Source organism: Lissotriton helveticus, chromosome 1_1 (genome assembly GCF_964261635.1).
Source record: "Lissotriton helveticus chromosome 1_1, aLisHel1.1, whole genome shotgun sequence".
Lineage (NCBI taxonomy): Eukaryota > Metazoa > Chordata > Amphibia > Caudata > Salamandridae > Lissotriton > Lissotriton helveticus.
The window spans coordinates 1,982,471,718-1,982,492,588 of NC_136057.1; the positions used below are offsets into that span (position 1 = coordinate 1,982,471,718).

General features: G+C 45.6%; 1 protein-coding gene across 2 annotated transcripts in view; it reads right to left on the minus strand.

The window, feature by feature from the left end:
* DPYD (dihydropyrimidine dehydrogenase) overlaps positions 1-20,871 on the minus strand; it is a 3,662,673-nt gene that overhangs the window by 3,363,251 nt on the left and 278,551 nt on the right. The gene's annotated exons all lie outside the window — the stretch shown is intronic.

The window sequence follows — 20,871 nt, forward strand, 5'->3', positions numbered from 1 at the left end:
ACTGGACTTCGACATTCTGCTGCACAGAAGACGGAAGAGAATCTCCCTTGTAGCCAAGGAGTGACCACCCTGTGAACACAGGCACCAACCAGCAACTCGACGTCTGCTTTGCCGCCACCTCCCGCCGGAGCCCGAGCCCAGAGCCTGACAAGACCCAGACTCCCAGACTTCTCACCGCCCGATCCACAGTCCCTGCAAAGAACGGACCCGTGGAGGCACTGAGAGACGTGGGACCGGACATCTTGGAAGACCCCCGAAACGCTGACTGCGCAGCATCAGAGGCACCCTCGACGCTGTGCTTTGGGGTTTGAGAAGCCCCAACCTCGAGCAGCCCTTGCACTGAAGATCAGCCCCCCAGCATCTCCACGATCTGCGCGGGGCCCTTTTGCACCGTGCCACTTGACGCGCCTAACCATCCACTTGCCACGCGGCTAGTGGCCATCTTGGCGATGAAACCTACAAATTTCACTGCGGGTCTGGTTGCTCCAGACTTGCCCTTGCTCCTGTAAAAAGGAGTACCTGCTCTGACCTTGCTGGTCCGAGTAACAAGCCTTTTTTGATCCCTGCGTGGCTTGCATTAGCCAAGGCCTGTTTGCTTCTATCAAGTCGCCGACACCGCCAACAGCGAGAAACCTGCGTGGGACAGCCCATGACAGACTCCTGGATGTCTTCGACCCCTCGTGTCTATGTGGCTGCAGAGAGAAGCTACACCTCGACGCCTGTTTGCACCCGACATCGCCTGGTTCCACTCTGGTTCCACGGTAGTCACTGGCTAGTGACTTTGAACATTGTCCCCTCTGCTTTCATGTCTTCACCTCTTCAGATCCACCCTTGGATCCACCGGAACTCTTCACCTCGAGCCGCCTGCAGCATCTTCAGCTCCAAGCACCATCGACCTGCGTGACGAAACCCGACACTACTTCGACCCTATGCACCCGCTTCCTGTGGGTGAGGTAACTCAGCTCCGCCGGTGTTCCCACACTGGTACACACCTCTAGTGTCTGTGTCTCAAGTTTCAGCTTTCTAGGTCACTCGGAAGGTTCCTTTCTAACTAACTTTGTACTTTTTACGCACCATAGACTTTGCATTGGTGAGTGCGTGCACTTTAAACACTGCACCCGAGTCCCGCGGGCCTTTCCCGACTTCTTCACTGTTAGTCCCGAACAGCTCCAGCGATTCCCCAGGCCCTAGGCCTCTTCACTTTCCCCATAGTTGTTCTTATACCACTATTTTAGTATATGGTTTAGGTGGCCCCTATGGCTCATCCATATTGTGCAACTTTTGTGTATTTTAACTGTGTTTTGTTTTAACGCATTTGCTTCTGTGCTCATAAAGAGTATCAGGGATAATTGTAGTAATAAATCCATATATATTTTCAATATATATCTGTGTGGTGTCCTTTCATTTGGTATTCAAGGGGTTGTGTATGGTAAAACAGCTTGCTTCACATGCCTTTACAGAGTTTAGCCTAAGACTGCTTAGTCCATGCTACCCCTAGGATAGCTTGTCTATAAGGTTGACTTTACAACCTGCACCATAAGGGTTGCTTGGCATGATACAAGGTGATCACTAGAACTAGTGAACATCATATATCAGGCCAACTTCTCACATTGGTGAGCAGCGGATTGGGATTTGAGCTTGCTGTTGTTTTACCATTACAATCTTTGAAAATATCATTTGAAAGATCATACAGGTACCTGATAGGTACACTAAAACAAGACTAGATATACTTAAGTTCTACTGAACTTAGTTGTTGTAGAGGATAGGGAGTAGCACACCCTGACTACAACTACTAGATAGGTTTTGTAGGAAAACACCAGTGTAGGTAGACTGCAACACATCCACCACACTAGAGCAATGTCTGGAGCAGAGGGACCCAATGGAACCACCTCTGTTGAGAGTGACCCTCCAAGGGCACCATCCAAATTTGCTACCTTTCCATTTAAGGAACTGAGGCAACTGTGTTCCATGAGAGGAATCAAAACAGGTCCTTCTCCTACAGCAGGACACCTCAGAGAACTTTTAGACCAGTCTGAAGCTCTAAGGGACTCCAAACCAGGCCCCTCAGGGACTGGAGATGGAGGATCCCCCACTGAAGATGATAACCCTGCCCCTGTCGTCCAGATAGATGAGGAAAACCAGACCACTGGGAATACTCAGCCTGAGGAAGAAGAAGAGGAGGAGGTAGAAGAAAGTGATTCTGATGATGGAGATAGCCAGGTGTTAGTCAGCAGGCTTAACCAGGCTAACTTAAGCTTATTTGGGACTGAAGGTGGGTCCAACCCATTCAGACCCCCAAATGGACTTAACCAGGAGCATAGGAGGAGGAGGAATCACTCAGGTGAATCCAATACTTCCCATGTTTCTAGAGGTTCTCATGGCAACTCCAGAAGGGAGTTGACTAGCCCTCAGAGAAGGGAACATGAGGCCAACATGAGAGAGGCTGAACTTAGGATCCAGAGACAAGAGTTAGAAGTTGCCCTGGCCAAAGAGAAACTTGCTAGAGCAAGGCAGCCTAGAGAGAGTGGGTTAGAACCCACTGGTGGCAGCACTATCCCTAAGGATAAAGACAGGTCCTATGACAATAGAAACCTGAGTAAGATTGTGCCCCCCTACAAAGCTGGGGATGATATCCACAAGTGGATGACTGCACTTGAGAGAGCTTGCAAAGTACAGCAGGTTCCTCAGGAGCAGTGGGCAGCAATCTTGTGGCTCTCCTTTGAAGGTAGAGGCCGAGACAGACTCCTCACAGTTAGTGATGGGGAGTCTAGAAACTACCTGGTCCTGAAGAGTGCTCTGATTGATGGGTTAGGCTTAACCACTGAACAGTACAGGTTAATGTTCAGAGACACCCAGAAGACACAGACTCAGGACTGGTCTGAATTTGTTGAATGTGCCACTAAGGCTCTGGAGGGCTGGTTGCTGGGAAGTAAGGTTACTGACTATACAGGATTGTATAATTTAATTATGAGAGAGCAAATCTTAAGTAATTGTCAAAATCAGCTTCTACATCAGCACCTGGTTGACTCTGATCTGACCTCCCTACAAGAATTGGGTAGGAGGGCAGACAAATGGGTCAGAACCAGGATCAGGCCTAAGAACCAGGGTGGTGACCAAATGAAAGAGACTACCAAGCCTCAAGAGAAGGGTGGGGATAAAAGTAAGAAAAAGACTTCCCCAGGGCCCCAAAACTCCAAGGATGGGGGTGGGTCCCAAGACACTTCTTCAACCCAGAAAAAGCCTTATTGTCATGTCTGTAAACAGGTTGGGCATTACAAAACAGACAGCTGTTGTCCCAAGAATGGCAATAAAGAGAATATACCTCCAAAGCCAGCTCCAACACCTCCTGTTACTGTCAGCAGTAATCCCCCAGGAAGTGGGAGCACACCCAGGAATCTGGGTGGGTTTACTTTTGGAGGACAGGTGGATTCTGGCCTAACCAGGTCCCCTACCTCAGATACTGTTGTCTATGAGACTGGCATGGGGTTTGCCAATTTCACTGCTTGCCCAAACACTTTGAGCAAGTATAGACAGGAGCCCCTCATCAATGGCTTGAAAGTTGAGGCCTTCAGAGACACAGGGGCTAGCATCACCATGTTGGCTGAATGTCTAGTGCCCTCAAGGCAACTTTTACCTGATGCCACATATCAGGTGACAAACATTGATGGAATAGAAACCAATCACCCCATGGCAGTAGTAAATCTTAGCTGGGGAGGTGTCACTGGCCCAAAGAGAGTGGCAGTGTCATCAAACTTGCCTGTAGATTGTCTACTGGGGAATGATTTAGAAATCTCAGCCTGGGCTGAGGTGGAACAAGAAACCCATTCTAGAATGGTAAATCTCCATGGAAAGGTTAGTGGGGCTGTGATGGCTACAGCCCCAATCCAAGATGTCCTTCCTGAAAAGGTTGGTAGGGCTGAGCAAACCTCAGCCCCATCTTTAGCTAACTTCCATCCTGAAAAGATTAGCAGGGCTGTGATGGTAACAGCCCATACCCAAACTGAGTCTCCTCCTGAAAAGGTTGGTGGGGCTGTGATGGCCACAGCCCAAACTCAAACTGATATATGTGTTGTGAAGCCTGAAAAGATGGATCACTCCACACAAACAGAGAGCATTGAGGAGGAAGAAAAATCTCCCTCCCACCAGACTTTAGGAGAGGATCAGCCTCCTCAGGGAACTGATCTTACCCCTGATGAAGGAACTGTCCCAGAGGTTGTTAGGCCTGGCCTGACAGAGCCTCTGATGACAGTGGACCCTTCTCAGGTGGGACCCAGTCTGGAGCAGGTATCCTGCCCCTCTCTACCTTGCCTTACTCAGCCCAGGGCTGCAGAGGACAAGAGGGACAGTGAGCCCCAAAGGGCCCCCTGTCAAATAAAGCACCCCATCAACAGATTAGGGGCACCGAAACTAGTAGCCCTAGTGAGGTGAAAACTTTAAAAACTCCTGAGGGAGCCCCCTTAAAAGTAGTTAGGGACCTCCCACAGATGGATTCTGTTGGGCACAGCCAAAACTGGGACCCCAAGGCCCCAAACCTGACCTGTCCCTCCAGTGAGCCAACAAGAGGGACCCAGCCTCCAGCTTTAGGTAGCCAGAGGTTGACCCTGAGAGCACAGTGCAACTCAGTCAAAGGAAGAAAGGCACACATGGTGGAGAGTGATTGGAGGAAGCTGAGTCCTACAGAGGAATCTCACTTCAGTACTCCATCCCAACACCAGCCTTTAACTTTGCCAAGACACACCACAGGTAGAGATTCCCTATGGTGGAGACCCTCAGATACCCTTAGGGCGAGGGATTGCTTAGTGGACCATGAGACAGGGGGTAACCAAGCCAGAGCTGGTACTTCCTTATATGGCCACTTAGGCAATATAGGCTTACCTGGTCAAGGATAGCCTTATCTCCTTTCGTTTGGGGGGGGTTATGTAGGAAGGTGGATATCTGACTATAGTTACCCCCAAACTTTTTGCCTGCTGTTTAGCTGGTTTTTGACATAGTTGGCCTGGGATCCTGCTATTCAGGGCCCCAGGCTAATTGCTCTCTCCTTAAAATGGACTCCATGTACCTTAGGTGCATACACAATTGGAACTGGTTCACCTTATTGGCCCCTGTAACAGTGTACCCAGGTACCCAGGGCATAGGTGTTTCCAAGGCCTACCAGGGGCTGCAGCATGTATTGAGCCACCCCTGGCCTGGCCTCCATATTTGACACAACTGGCTGATCACTCAGCTGGGGTAAGTCGGTGTAACCACCCCTTACTTAGGTGTAGTATGCCTATACCTAACCTAAAATGGACACATATGTCACTCCTATGGAAGGCCTCATCAATCCTGGAGGCAGAGTGCTTGGAAATATGTGAGATGGTGCTCTGGCATGAGCTGAGCCTGTCTGCAGCTTTCGGAACCATGTCCTTTAGCTGTTTCATGATATTGCCATACCATATACTCTTAAGTGCATTATGAACCTCGCGGTTAAATGCTATCTTGGGTTTGGCTTTATCAAAACATGTCGAGTAAGGTGTCATACGAATTGGAATACAACCCCCTCGCCAGTTCTGGCGACGGGGGTAGAATTCCACCCTTCTAGAGGGGCACAACATGTACCTAGCCTGAACCCCGGTTAAAGTTAAACAGAGCCTTAGCATCCCAAAATGGATGCTGCCACCACAGACACAAGTCTGACCTCCTGCTGCTGGGAGTCCTTCCAGCGAGGGCAGCTTGGACAAAGGGTTTTCTGCCTGGGGAGGTGCTAGCACCACTCCAGACGGGATTTTGTGTATTGGGTAGGACAGGGCTGAATAGAATCAGACATGCCTGGGGCACACAAGGTGTCCCTGTGCATAGGCCAGTTCAAACCGGTGCTGGGGCTTTCCAGCCCCAGTCCTGGCGCGAAACTGGACAAAGGAAAGGGGGTGTAACCACCCCCCTTCCTGGTCCCACCCAGAGGAGGGACCTAGTAGGTGATCCGGCCCCCCAGATTCGAATAAGAGTGGGAGCTGTGTCCTGAGACTTCAGATTATCCTGAATCAACTTGAAATACAGAAGAAGACTGGACTTCGACATTCTGCTGCACAGAAGACGGAAGAGAATCTCCCTTGTGGCCAAGGAGTGACCACCCTGTGAACACAGGCACCAACCAGCAACTCGATGTCTATTTTGACGCTGCCTCCCGCCGGAGCCCCAGCCCAGAGCCTGACAAGACCCAGTCTCCCAGACTTCTCACCGCCCGATCCACAGTCCCTGCAAAGAAGGGACCCGTGGAGGCACCGAGAGACGTGGGACCGGACATCTTGGAAGACCCCCGAAACGCTGACTGCGCAGCATCAGAGGCACCCTCGACGCTGTGCTTTGGGGTTTGAGAAGCCCCAACCTCGAGCAGCCCTTGCACCGAAGATCAGCCCCCCAGCATCTCCACGATCTGCGTGGGGCCCTTTTGCACCGTGCCACTCACCGCGCCTAACCGTCCACTTGCCACGCGGCTAGTGGCCATCTTGGCAACGAAACCTACAACTTTCACTGCGGGTCTGGTTGCTCCAGACTTGCCCTTGCTCCTGTAAAAAGGAGTATCTGCTCTGACCTTGCTGGTCCGAGTAACAAGCCTTTTTTGATCCCTGCGTGGCTTGCATTAGCCAAGGCCTGTTTTCTTCTATCAAGTCGCCGACACGGCCAACAGCGAGAAGCCTGCGTGGGACAGCTCGTGACCGACTCCTGGACGTCTTCGACCCCTCGTGTCTACGTGGCTGCAGAGAGAAGCTACACCTCGACGCCTGTTTGCACCCGACATCGCCTGGTTCCACTCTGGTTCCACGGTAGTCACTGGCTAGTGACTTTGAACATTATCCCCTCTGCTTTCAGGTCTTCACCTCTTCAGATCCACCCTTGGATCCACCGGAACTCTTCACCTCGAGCCGCCTGCAGCATCTTCAGCTCCAAGCACCATCGACCTGCGTGACGAAACCCGACACTACTTCGACCCTATGCACCCGCTTCCTGTGGGTGAGGTAACTCAGCTCCGCCGGTGTTCCCACACTGGTACACACCTCTAGTGTCTGTGTCTCAAGTTTCAGCTTTCTAGGTCACTCGGAAGGTTCCTTTCTAACTAACTTTGTACTTTTTACGCACCATAGACTTTGCATTGGTGAATGCGTGCACTTTAAACACTGCACCCGAGTCCCGCGGGCCTTTCCCGACTTCTTCACTGTTTGTCCCGAACAGCTCCAGCGATTCCCCAGGCCCTAGGCCTCTTCACTTTCCGCATAGTGGTTCTTATACCACTATTTTAGTATATGGTTTAGGTGGCCCCTAGGGCTCATCCATATTGTGCAACCTTTGTGTATTTTAACTGTGTTTTGTTTTAACGCATTTGCTTCTGTGCTCATAAAGAGTATCAGGGATAATTGTAGTAATAAATCCATATATATTTTCAATATATATCTGTGTGGTGTCCTTTCATTTGGTATTCAAGGGGTTGTGTATGGTAAAACAGCTTGCTTCACATGCCTTTACAGAGTTTAGCCTAAGACTGCTTAGTCCATGCTACCCCTAGGATAGCTTGTCTATAAGGTTTACTTTACAACCTGCACCATAAAGGTTGCTTGGCATGATACAAGGTGATCACTAGAACTAGTGAACATCATATATCAAGCCAACTTCTCACAGTTGCCAATTCTTATTCTAATTACAGGCCCTCAATAGAGTCCAGTATTGTTGTTTTTGGTAACTACTTCCTCAACAAGGCAGTAGATAATTTGTGCATCTCCTGCCTTCATTGAATGTGGTTGACAATTCTTATTCTTACTTTAATTGCTCAAATCTTCTTTTATATTTCACCATGGTAGGCACAGAAAGTAGCATCAAAAGTTGATAGTGGAGACATCTGAACGTATCGTCGTCTTCATAAGGATGTGCAATCATGACCCAGTTTGCAGATTCTTACATAACTCAACACCCAGAACCAGATATTTTAATAAATTCTACATTTTTTGAGGATTTTACATTCACAATTGCAGACCTTTATTCACATTGATTTACACCTTCTTCACCTTAATAGATCTTGTTCACAAATAATACAGAAATGTTCACTTTCTGTTTCGCATTTTTTTGCTACGCCACGTAGCCAGTGATTCCTCACATTTAATCGTACTATGAAGTGTAATCCTAGCTCTGTGTTGGGCCAATCCATTAATACTCATGTGACTTTCATATTTATTCCTGCACCACGTCGCCGTTCCTGGCCTGTTTTCTCAAAAATCATGCATGTCTAACTCTGAAATTAATATAATGTGCTACGTCTTATTCATGGTGTGACAGCAGGAAGTGTGAGGAAGATGGGAGGAAGGCAAAAAGTTGATGGGGTGGTAACAATTATGCTGAGGTACATTAAGGGATGAATACAAAGTCTATAACGAAACCCCATTGAGAACAAGTGGGATGGGTAAGATGCTGTTTGTATGACATTCAGTCAGACAGCTGCCTGACAAAAGAGTCGATTCCCAGACAAAATATCATCAAAAGGAGGAGACAACCTTACCACATAACTAAAAAGACTTCTTCAAAGAAAAATAACTTGCAAAAATCCTAACACAACACGATATGGCAGGACTATGGAAACCATGTAAATCTACAGCACTACATACCAAGAACAAATGCTTACTGTGTAAGTGACATTTTCCATCCATAAGATGTAAGATCTGTCAGTAGTAAAGAAACATGTTCTCAGTGAAGTGAAATGAGTTATTCTGATAAATTCAAACTATTTTCACAACTTGTTTACTGTTCTATCAGTATTTGTAGTCCTCACTTTAATATTTTGAGCTACACTGCAACTATTTTTACAAGTTCTTTACTGCAGTATCAGTGTTTGACGTGCTTACATAACTTTTTCTGTGATACATTGAAACTATTTTAAGAACGTCTTTCCTGTAATATCTTTGTTTGAGATACTCATAAAATATTTTATATTATATTATATTTTATATAATAATACATTTATTCTTGTAACATCTCATAATTTAATATTGCTTCTAAAATAATGTCATCATGTATTTCCTTTTCCTGGGTATCAATTTCAAAAGTCATATGATCATACTCAATGTCATCTAATGCTTCCACAAAATCAGCATCTAAAGTTTTGTCTAGGAAATCACAGCTGATACCTGCAGCATTCATTTCTTCCTCTTCATTCTCGCTACCTGTAAAAACTATGTTCAGCTCTTCTATGACACTGTTACTAATTTCGAAACCGTCTTCCAAATTGTTTTGTTGATTTTCCATACTGAATTTCTTATGTTGTAGGTCCTTGTACAAAAACGTAAACATTTCATTTTATCTTTACTGTAATATCAGCATATGTGGTAATTCATATGAAATATATTAAATATTTATCTTGGAAATGAAGCAACAATATTTTGTACTTGAGTGTATATTATTTTGAAAACATTCAAAAAATAAATACAATAAATACAGTGTCACTATGCATTGTGTCAAGGGCTTCATTTAGGATATACAGGAATATGTTAGCCTTGATTGTAATGACATACAAACCAAGACAAGATAGAACACTGCAACTCAAGCATATTACATAATGGTACAAAGCATGTCATTGGAATGTTGGGTATTAGGATAACATACCCAACTCACATATAAAATGATTTCAGAAACTTGTTACTTTTTCAATGATAAGCATTAGTAATGTCTTTCCAAGAAGATTTGAATATTTAAAACGGTAAAGTAAGAAGTGAAGAACAGAGGTAAGAGGTTACATCTCAGGATGCAAGAATGGATGAAAAGGGTGGGCCAAGGTCTGCATTTACAATCGCCAGTGGAGACGTTTTGATGGCGGGTACACTCAAGGTGTTCTATAATGTGCAATATGTGGTGGCGGTACCACCACACAGAATGGGCAAGAGCAGATAAAATGATGGATTGTATGTGCTTGGACTATGATGAGAATACACTGTTGGAGGACCACGGTCAAGTGCAGGGATTAAATACTTAAGACATAGCAAACGAGGTAGCAACAAGGGCCAGGAGGGTCCAAGAGTGGTGAAGGCTGGGTTTCTTAACCCGTGTCCTATCTATTATGTTGCAAGCTTAAAACAGTGACGACAGGAGTGCCTTACTTTGACTCTCCCCATTACCTTTTCAATTAGGATGAAGGGAGGGAATGGAAAGGAGTAAACTACATGTCTACAGATGCACTGCTATATTCAGGACACTGGATCAAGCACTGAATAAACAAAGTCAGATACAAAACAAGATACACAAAAGGCGGCTGCACAAAAGATACACAAAGGAAAGCTACACAAATAGGACGGCGAATCTTGAACACAAACTGGTAAGTCAGCAAAACAACAAAAAGCCTAAGAACACTGCAACGGACGCTGAGCTGTGGAACTCATCGTGATGAGAGGTAGAAAGATACTGTAAATAAAGCGGAATTCAAATAAAGAAAAAGTAAAAAAGATACATGGATGACAAAGTCACTGGGGTAATACTCTGTTGCCTAACACAAAAAAGATTTTGCAGAAATTATATGTTCGAATGTTTAAAGAGCTGCAAAGGGGGTACACAAACACCATCACCCTACTGAACACACACTGCCAACCTAGAATCAGCCTGTATAAGCTCCCTTTAGACTTTGGGGGTACACAAAACCACGGGGAGAAGAAATACTATCTGCTCCCCATCAACGGCAGCCAAACCCTAGTCAACACACACTGCCAACATACATTCATAGATTCAACATAGATAGTAAAAAAAAAAAAAAATAGCCTCTAGCACTAATTTTTTATAATCCCCGGGGACCCCGTCCCCCGGGGCTCAAATATACCATTGGGGACCGTGGGGGAAACCCCAATATCCCCATGGTCCCAGCTGGTTCCCCGCGTCCTTCGAGAGCCGGCATTGCTTTGTCAGAGAGAGTAGCTTACATGTTGCTCTCTCTGACGAAAAGCAATCTGCTTTCCTACTTCAAAGAGAGAGCAGGTTAACTTGCTCTCTCTTTCCAATAGAAAAGCGGTTTGCTGTGCTGAAGTGGGAGCCACGACGCTCCCACCCTACCATAGCAAACATCAGTGTCCCGGGGGTAGGCACGCCGGGACACTGCAGGTGTCGGACCCCAGGGCCATCAAGGGCTCCAGGAGGGGGTCCGCGCGACCCCCTCCCAACATTCAAAAGCCCCAAGGGGTGCAGGTCCCCGGGGATGGGGGGTCCGTCACGGACCCCCCTTTTTTAAATATTACTGCCCCAGGATGTTGGCGGTCCCCGGGCGTGTGGTTGGGGGGTCTCAAAACATAATTAAATTTTTTTTTTAAAGCCCAGAGGGGGTGGCGGCCTACGGAGCTGCAGGGGGGCCGTGACCCCCCCGGCATACTTCAAAATAAAGACCCGGGGGTGGCGTTCCCCTAAACTCGGAGGGCCTTACATGCCCCCCATTGTGGAAAAAAATTGGCCATGGGATTTGGCCCCGCCCGGGCTTATTAAGAATAAGTCAAACTTCTACTTTTTTAAATCTTTTTTCACCGCGTACGCGTGCCATACGCGTACCCCACAATTTCTTATTAAAAAAAAGGTTTAGGGCCTAAAGATCCATGTGGGACCCCCTGAGCAGGCCTAAAGGGTCAGGATAATTCTACCCTGCCCCCTTTTCTTATTTTTCAACTTTGTTTTACTGTTTTCTTGTGACTCGGTTCTACTGAGGCACAAGATGGCTGCCAACACTTCCTGGTTTGGAGTGTTGACAGACAGTTGACATCCAATCAACATGCAGCTCGTGCTTGTAATTATACGGATTTCGATACTCGTACAGTACTTCGTCTCTAGATATCACTATGAGTTTACTTTTGATTTTCTCAGGAACTTCTGAACGGATTTACACCATTTAATGAAAAGCACAATCTGCAAACCGAACTCTACCTTTTTGCCAAATTTGGTGTAATTCCGTTCAGCCGTTCAGGCTGTAGCCCTGGCTAAAGGTCCCTATGGAAAATTGCATGGGGAAAACACATTTTGGGACCCCCCTTTTTTCTCGGCCCCCGCTTGACGAATCACCCCCAAACTTTCAGGGAAGGAGCAGAGTGGAGCAGGCCATTTTCTTGGAGAATTTTGCGAAGATTCGTCCACCAGCGCCAAAGTTATTCCAAATAGAATGTGGTGGATTTCCCATGGACACTAGGTCCTAACCATTGTGGTAAATAAATAAATAATACCTCTATTTTTGAATGGATAAATGAATAGCAGATAGCTCAATAAATAAGAGTCAAGATTCGAGGTAGTAGGAGTTTGCAGGTTTAATACAGCATAAAGGACAGGAACAGGACAACCTGCACGGGAACAGGATGGCAGCGCTGCCGGGGGCAGGATCAGAATCGGCGTAACATTTAATAACAGTACACGAACATATATACTAAAACAGTTGCATTACAGTACATATGATAGGCGGAGCAGTGGGTGTGGTCAATAGCAGTCGCGAAAGATAAGGGTGAAAATGGGTGTAACGGGAGGCGTATACATAGACATGTGATGTAAACGTAACAGAATATGTCATAAATGGGGCGGAAACATGGAGGGGGCTACCTAAGGAGCCGGGACCTCTAACCTAATGGTGCGCGCAAACTGACAATGACGTGTTACTAGGAGAAGCTGGGGGCTACGAACTCTGTGCTAGGAGCAGAGACTGAAGTCTGGAGAGTCAGGGCGACATGTACCTAAACAATATCTAGTATCTGATGTTTAGAGAACATGTTGATATTAACTAAGAGTCAGGAGGGGAGAGGCTAACTTGATTCTAAGACTGGAGCATGCATTATTCTACATGTAGTGCGTGATGAAGAATATTAAATGACCATTAAATGCAGTATTTCTCTTACATGGAGACACAAAGGCTAGACAATGACGGAAACTATTGATGCGATTCAGTAGCTTAGGAATGCAGAGAAGGAGGGCTGGACTGATAACTAGAATCATAACTTACTCTTGGCAGACTCAGAGGCAGAGCCAGGCGGAACCGGGCACTGTGAGGCAGGAAGTAAGTGAAGGGTCGAGGATACAGGTGGGGGCTGTATCGCTCCTCAGCGAGGCTCAGGAGACAGAAGCTGAATCTGGTGTCCAGGCCCTTTTTTGAGGCCTAGAAACGGGGACTTTACAATGAAATAACGTGCACACTGAGAAACGTGGCAACGTAACTTTAAATAGGCCTGATATTCGTAGTATTCACGAGAACTGGAAACTGGCATACTAGAGATGGACACAACTATAATTGCGTCATTAATCGAACATGGGGAATACATATGCATATTAATCATGCACACATAACATATGATGGAGGACGCGTAGGGACACAGAACATGGCAAAATTTACTTTTCCACATTCCCTCCTTGTCACTACGTTTCCATCAGGAAACATCAATATTCATGATACCATCTATCATTTCATACAGTATCATTTGCTCGTCTCGAATTTTCTTGGAACGAGATTTAGAACGGGACTTGGGACTAGGAATACAAGAGGTAGCACAAATGCCGCAAATCGCAGGGCCACATTGTATACAGAGGCAGCAACTGAATATGATCGCTACTGCAATACCTAGAAAGGACAAGACTTTCCATCCCCAAGCGGAAATTATATTCCAGAACCAACCGGACCATGTCCAGGTGCCTGGATCTTGGTGTAACAGATGGGCAATTTTATGGAGTCTGGTTATAGCTGAATAAACAGACGGTGCGTTATTTGGAATGAAAATGCAGCAACTAGATCCGATGACTCTACAGGCCCCGCCCCTATCGGCCAATATGACGTCAAGGACGAGACGATTCTGTAAAACGACAAATCTCATAGCAGATTGCTCTTCAGTTAAGTTACCTAGGGCAGAGGCAGTCTCATTAACTACTGCTTCAAGGGTTCTGGTTAATCTACGGATTAGCTTACTGTTCTGGATAGGTCCTATAAAGAAGAAGAAACCTCTATTGAAATCTGTATACTGTTCTAGAGCAGTTTCAGTATAATCGACAATGGGGGACTCCCTTCTATGTCTAATGTGTACTAGACGTGTGTTTCTGTGATAATCAGATGGAGCTAGGAAAACAGGTGGCAGTAGGAAGGCAATGTAACAGGTTCCCTCCCAATTGAGGGGCAGACGAACATATGCGGTTTGACCACAAATAAAATAAGAATGACGTGAAGCTTTGAAAATAGATTTCCCACTGTCACTGTACTTGACAATAGTAGTACAATCGCTATGTCCTACATGTACGGAACCATTATTTCTAACACATAATTCGCCTTTGACTGGTAGTACTGAAATAGCAGGTAAGTCTGGAGTGGAATCAGACTGAACATTCAGGACCATGAAATTCGAAGAATAATTACCTAAATTGTAAACTTCGTTTTCTAGATCTAACCCTGTTCTGTGGGGAAGACCTTGCTTGTCTGGGAAACATGTACTGTTAAGAAAAGACATATCTGTTGAAGATGACGTTAACGTGGACCATGCTCCACACGAACCATTATGTGAAAATGGATAAGGAAAGAGTGGCAGAACTCCCTTCGGGGTCTGGAAAGGGGGGAGTCGACCACACACCCAACAATTAGTGGCATTGCTGGTCTGGTGTGAATAATGTAACATGCGGATAAAAGAATTGTTACGCATAGCGAGGCGGTAAGAGAGTTCATGAGGAGGCAGATCACTAAACGTGTGCTCTACTGTAACATTATTAGAAGACTTATTTACATGAGAAACTGGAAAATACAGATAAAATGCATAACTGGTGCAGGAAATCATAATACTGAGAAATAATATGAAACATAGAAAAACGATACATCGGATTGAGTTTTGACTAACTCTCTCACTATGGGGGTCTATTTTATACATGTCAGAAACCGGTCTAACCGTTTCACCTAGGGGAGGACTTAGACAATCAAACTGGCTGACTTATTTTACTAGACCTTAACTTTAATTTATACTCCTGTTGCGGAGTTTTCTCTAACAGGGAGGGTGCAGTATCATTGTCTTTTGCGGGACAGTCCTTAAGAATAGTACTTTGGCAGTCCTTTAAATCCTTGGAAATGTTCTTTGAAACTGGTTTCAATCCATAAAATTTCTTGATGTGCGAAAGATGCACCCAGCCTTTGCGTCCCTCCAACTTCACGGCTGTGCGGGTGGCCAGGAGGACCTGTCGGGGCTCCTTCCAGCGAGGCTCCAGTGGACTTGAACGATCGAAATTTCGCACTAGGACCATGGATCCGGGAACGATTTCATGCGGTGCCACCTCGGTATTGTCTGGAAATGCGGCGGCAACCTGTGAACGACAAGAGTTGAGGGCAGACATCAAGGAAGCTAGGTAATCTGTCAGCATATTACTTGAAACATCGGTAATACTTCGGGGTCTAGGTGTACCCCACATGTTAGGGGGGCGGCCGAAAACGACCTCATACGGGGACAGACCTGATCTGGAATGTGCGACCATGCGCATATAGAACAGGGCGACCGGCAGAGCTACTAGCCAGTCCACACCTTTCTCTTGACAAACTTTTGCAATTCGAATTTTCAGGGTCTGATTATGTCTCTCTACGAGACCGGCTGCTTCAGGATGGCGTACACAATGGAACTTCCACTGGTACCCTAACAAAAGGGACACGTGTTTCATGAGTTCAGATGAGAATGGCTGGCCGTTGTCAGAATATACGACCCTAGGGAGTCCGTAACGGGGGAAGAACTCACGAACCAACTGCTTGGCAGTGGTCGCGGCTGTGTAATCTGGGACTGGATATGCCTCCGTCCACCTGGACAAAGCGCATACAACTACAAGGACATACTTGAATCCTCGACATCGCTCCATCTGAATATAATCCATCTGGAGGACTTCAAAAGGGTGGTCAGGAGGCTGGAATCCACCTTGTTCCACGGGGACACTTTTACCTGGATTAAACTGACAACATATCATACAGGTACGGACTTTCTGCTTGGCTGCAGCTCGTAAATGCTTGTTGAACCAAATATTCTGGATACTGTCTAACATAGCTTTTTCTCCTAAATGTGCTGGACTATGTGCGGTATTAATAATGACTTGAACCATAGAGTCGGGGAGAAACCATGTGGCTTTACCCTTTGTTACCCATCCCTGATCTGTCTGTACCCCTCCTTGTTCGGACCATTTCTTGATTTCATCGGGAGTAGCATGTAACTGGATATCTATGACATCTTGAGTAGGGTCTTTGACTGTCATACATGTAGTCGGATCTGGAGTGTGTGTCTGTGTCGGATTAACTGAAATGTCTGGAGTCTGAGCTGTAAGCTTGGCTGTGCGATCTGCTAGATCATTACCTTGAGAAATAGTGTCAGTAACTTTCGTATGTGCTTTGCACTTCATGATAGCAATGGATGTCGGTAAATGTATTGCATCTAACAGAGCTTGAATAAGGAGACCATGCTGAATCTTGGTTCCATGAGAAGTCATGAAACCTCTCTCTTGCCAGAGCACTCCGAAGTCGTGTACAACTCCAAATGCGTAACGTGAATCGGTGTAAACATTAACTTTCAGGTTCTTGGCGTGTATGCAGGCTTGAGTCAGAGCAACTAGCTCTGCTGCTTGAGCAGACAGGGTGTCAATACGGTGTGTTTCAATAACTTCAGTGTCAGTAGTCACTGCATACGCGGCTACTAGTTCTCCTGTACTTGTTCTCATACATGAACCATCCACATAAAGCGTCAGGTCGGGATCTGGTAAGGGAATATCTGTCAGATCTTGTCTTGGCTTTGTCATGATGTTAACAACTTCCACACAGTCGTGTGTGGCAGAATTCGAAGTAACTGATGGTAACAGTGTAGCAGGATTTAAAACGTTGCAGCGTCTGATTTCTATGTGTGGCTGGAACAGTGTCAGTTCATAACCTGTTAAACGTGCAATTGTCAAGTGCTGAGTCTGTGTTCGGTTTAAAAGAACTTCCACGGAGTGTGGAACTTGTACTGTCAGGGAGTGTCCTAATACTATGGAATCACTTTGTCTGATAGCAAGTGCTGTGGCTGCAACTGACTTAAGGCACGCAGGCAGAGCCTGGGCTACAGGATCTAATGTGCTCGAAAAATAAGCACAAGGCTTGTATTGTCCTGCTTGATCTTGTGTGAGGACAGATAATGCTGTACCTTCGCGTTCTGTGACGAAAAGTGTAAAAGACTTACTGTAGTTCGGTGTTGCTAGAACTGGAGCTTGACATAGGGCTTTCTTTAACTCATTAAAACTAAATGTATGTTCAGATGTCCAAGGGAGGACAGTCGATACGGCTGCCTCCTGTGTCGTTAACTGTATCAGTGGTTTAGCTAGAAATGCATACTGAGGAATCCATTGTCTGCAATAAGAAGTGAGGCCGATAAAAGCACGTACCTCCTTCTGGGTCTTGGGCTGAGGAAGACTCGCTATTAACTGGATACGGTCTGGTGTCAACTGCCTACCCCTCTTGGACAGTAAGTGTCCTAAGTAGACCACTTGCTGGACACAGAATTGAAGCTTAGAAGGGGACACCTTGTGTCCCATCTCGGCTAGGAAATACAAGACTGTAAGTGATGCTCGCTCGCAAGCACGTTCAGAACGGGCTGTGATCAGTAGATCATCGACATACTGGAGCAGGGCAGTGTCAGTTGGCATGTGAATGTTGTCTAGTTGTCTCTTGAGTGCTTGACTGTAAATACTAGGACTTTCTGTGAAACCTTGAGGAGCTCGTGTGAACATATAGCTCCTTCCATTTAAACAAAATCCGAAAAGAAACTGGCTGTCTGGATGAATGGGGACACTGAAAAACGCGTTCTTGAGGTCTATGACTGTAAAAAATGACGCTTCGGAATCAATGGCTGTCAATAGGGAAGAGATATCTGGGACAACTGGGTACTGGGGAATAATACATTTGTTAAGCTCTCGAAGGTCAATCACTAAACGATATACTGGAGGTGCATTTGGATCAGTACGTTTCATAACAGGAATGATCGGAGAATTGCATACATTGGAGTCAGTTTCTACAACTACTCCTTGAGCGATGAGCTCGTTAATAATTTTGGATAAGGCTGCTACAGCCTCTGGTGGCAATCTGTACTGTCTGATTCGTGGCAGGACTACACCTGGCTTGAGAGTCACACGATGGGGTGTGATTTGCATAAAGCCAACATCAGTTGGACCTTGCGCCCATAGATGCTGCGGAACATTAGACAATCTCGGATCAAAATCTCGTAATACATAGTGACCCTTGAAGTCACGTAGGAACAATCGTATTCCCTCTGGGGAACAGCATATAACTGCACCTAACTCTTTCAGTGTCTTAATGCCTAATAGATTTTCTGGACATGACTTAGTAAGTAACAGATCAGTAGTGCGGGACAATGGACCTACTTCTAGAGTAACTGGCTTTGATATTTCATTTACAATAGGTTTTCCTGAAAATCCAAGGGAAACATTTCTAGAGCCTGAGAGCGGAGCCCCTGGAACTTCGGCGTGACTTATAGTGGTCCTACTTGCCCCTGTATCAATCAGAAACTTTCTGTCTTTCCCTAATACTTGACTGTGAACATAGGGACCTTCTTGATCTACAGGTATCTCGATGAGAGGCAAGCCTACCTCCCTCTCTAGGCTGTTTCATGAATATGGCTGATACTCTGGATACTCAGACTGTGCATACTGGTACATCTGCTGTGTAACATGCTGTGTTGCAGCGATAGGCTGCGGTACAGTAACTGTCTGTTGTGCATTCTGTGGCTGAGAAGTCTGTGAAACTTGCTCTTGTCTAGGCGGACGTGGTCTTTCTTTAGTCTTACCGGTAGCTATGTTGTGTTTCAGAACTGCACACTCGTTTATAAAATGACCTGGCTGTTTACAATAATTGCAGTTTCCTTTAACGGGAGCTGCAGGATGACTGGCTTGATTTGGTCCCCTCTTCTGACTGTCTTGAGGAACAGATTGTGCAACTAGTACTTTCATTTTCGTGTCTTTCATACGTTTCCTTTCGTGATCTTGCTCTTCTCTGATTCTATTCTGGTGGTATTGAAGCATCTGTAACATCTGGGACGGGGTATTAGCTTGCCAGGTACTTTCGACTTTCAAAACTCGGTTTTTAATTTGTGGACTTGAATTCTCGACTAATTTAGTAACAAAAAGATGAGGGTATGATTCGCTACTTGTCTTGAGGCCACTGTTTATGGTAAAACATTTCTCAAATCTGGAATAATAATCACTAATATCTTCATCTTGTTTCTGTTTACATGCTGAGATTGCATCCCAGTCTTCTTTTCTAGTTGTCAATAACCTAGGCAAAACTTGTATTAATAATTCTGGTAATTCTTTACATTTATCTCCAAGACCGGTACCTGGTACTCGTGCCTTATCTTCGGCTTCTAGAACTGCCCAATCGATCTTTTTCTCTCCCACCTCCCATTCTTTTTCTTTGAGTTTCTCATATACCCCTGCGGGCAACAAGACTTTTAACATTTTAATGATATCTGGATACGTGTATTCTTCCATACGGAGCATGTCTTTTAATTCTCGGTGGAACCCTGCTGGATCTTTATCATGACAGGGAATTAATTTTTTTCATCTCTAAGAGTTCCATCTTTGTGATCGGGGTGTAAACAAACACTCGTTGCATTTCACCACCGTCTGTCTTAATTGGATGCACTTCTCGTAACGGATTCTGTCTGTCTATGTAAAAGGGTTTACTTTCTGGGGGTGAGACATGAACAAAATGTGGGTTCAGAAACGTTCTGTATTTGTGGCGCTGTTCTAGAATGACACTAATCAAATCGGTACCTAAACCTTTCCATTTGTACTGGAGTAACTCGTTCAGGACATCATGTAACGGACCTGGATCAGAATGTTGACCCTCATACAATGTAATGAGGTGCTGGATCATATACATACCCGCCAGTCGTTGCTCGGCTGGGGGCATTTTCAGAAACATTTGTGCCACTATTTCGTCTGGAAAAGTGGTAGAATCAGTAATCCATCGGACTGCTGATCGGACTAGTTCTTGTTCATGCATAGTACTTAACTCACTATAACCGATTCGTGATTTCAGAATGTGATCGGTAGCTTGAAATACTTGTTCTAGAGAACCTTGCTCTGGTTCTGGATGGTGAAAAACTGGCTTGTATTCTAGACGTGAATGGCGATCTGGAAATCTGGATTTTCCTACATACGCTATTCTGGCGGGATTCTCGTCCTCTACCTCTTCAGTATCAGAGTTACTTTCTTTCTCGCTTACTCGTGCTTCTTTGCGTTGTTCGTGTATCCTTATTATTTCTTTACGAATCTTCTTGTACATACTCTCTATACTACTGATGGTCTTATGCTTACCCTCGGCTATATTATCACTCCACCTTATCAGGACTTTCATTTCGGCTCGATCTTTAGTCGGGGAATCTTGTTCTCTTATTAGACAATTAATCAGGAACTTCAATAACATGAGCTGGATCTCAGCTTTCCTTTGAGACATGACTTCACTAATACTTTCTGGATCATCCCCTGTACGGATGAAACGATATATTGTGTCTAGATCTTCCTTCATATTCGGTAAAGTGACTAGATACTCGGTCACCTTTCTCACGCGTAATGAATATAAAACCATATTATCCTCGCCTGGGACTGGATCATAGCCACATTCGGTAAGGGCTTTTCTTATTTCTGCAACAGACTGATATCTGGGCGTACGCTGTGACGCTTGTGCATGTAATTCGGCTAACGTTAAACGCTTGTGTGGCGGCGGGGTTCCTGGAGGACCTCCCCCTGCGGCCCCTAAACTAGAGTCGTCTACTGATGCTCTTCGTCCTGGCAGAGTGGGAAATGGAAATGCAGGCTGGACTTGTATGGCGGGCTGGACCGGGGGTACCGTAACAGGTACTC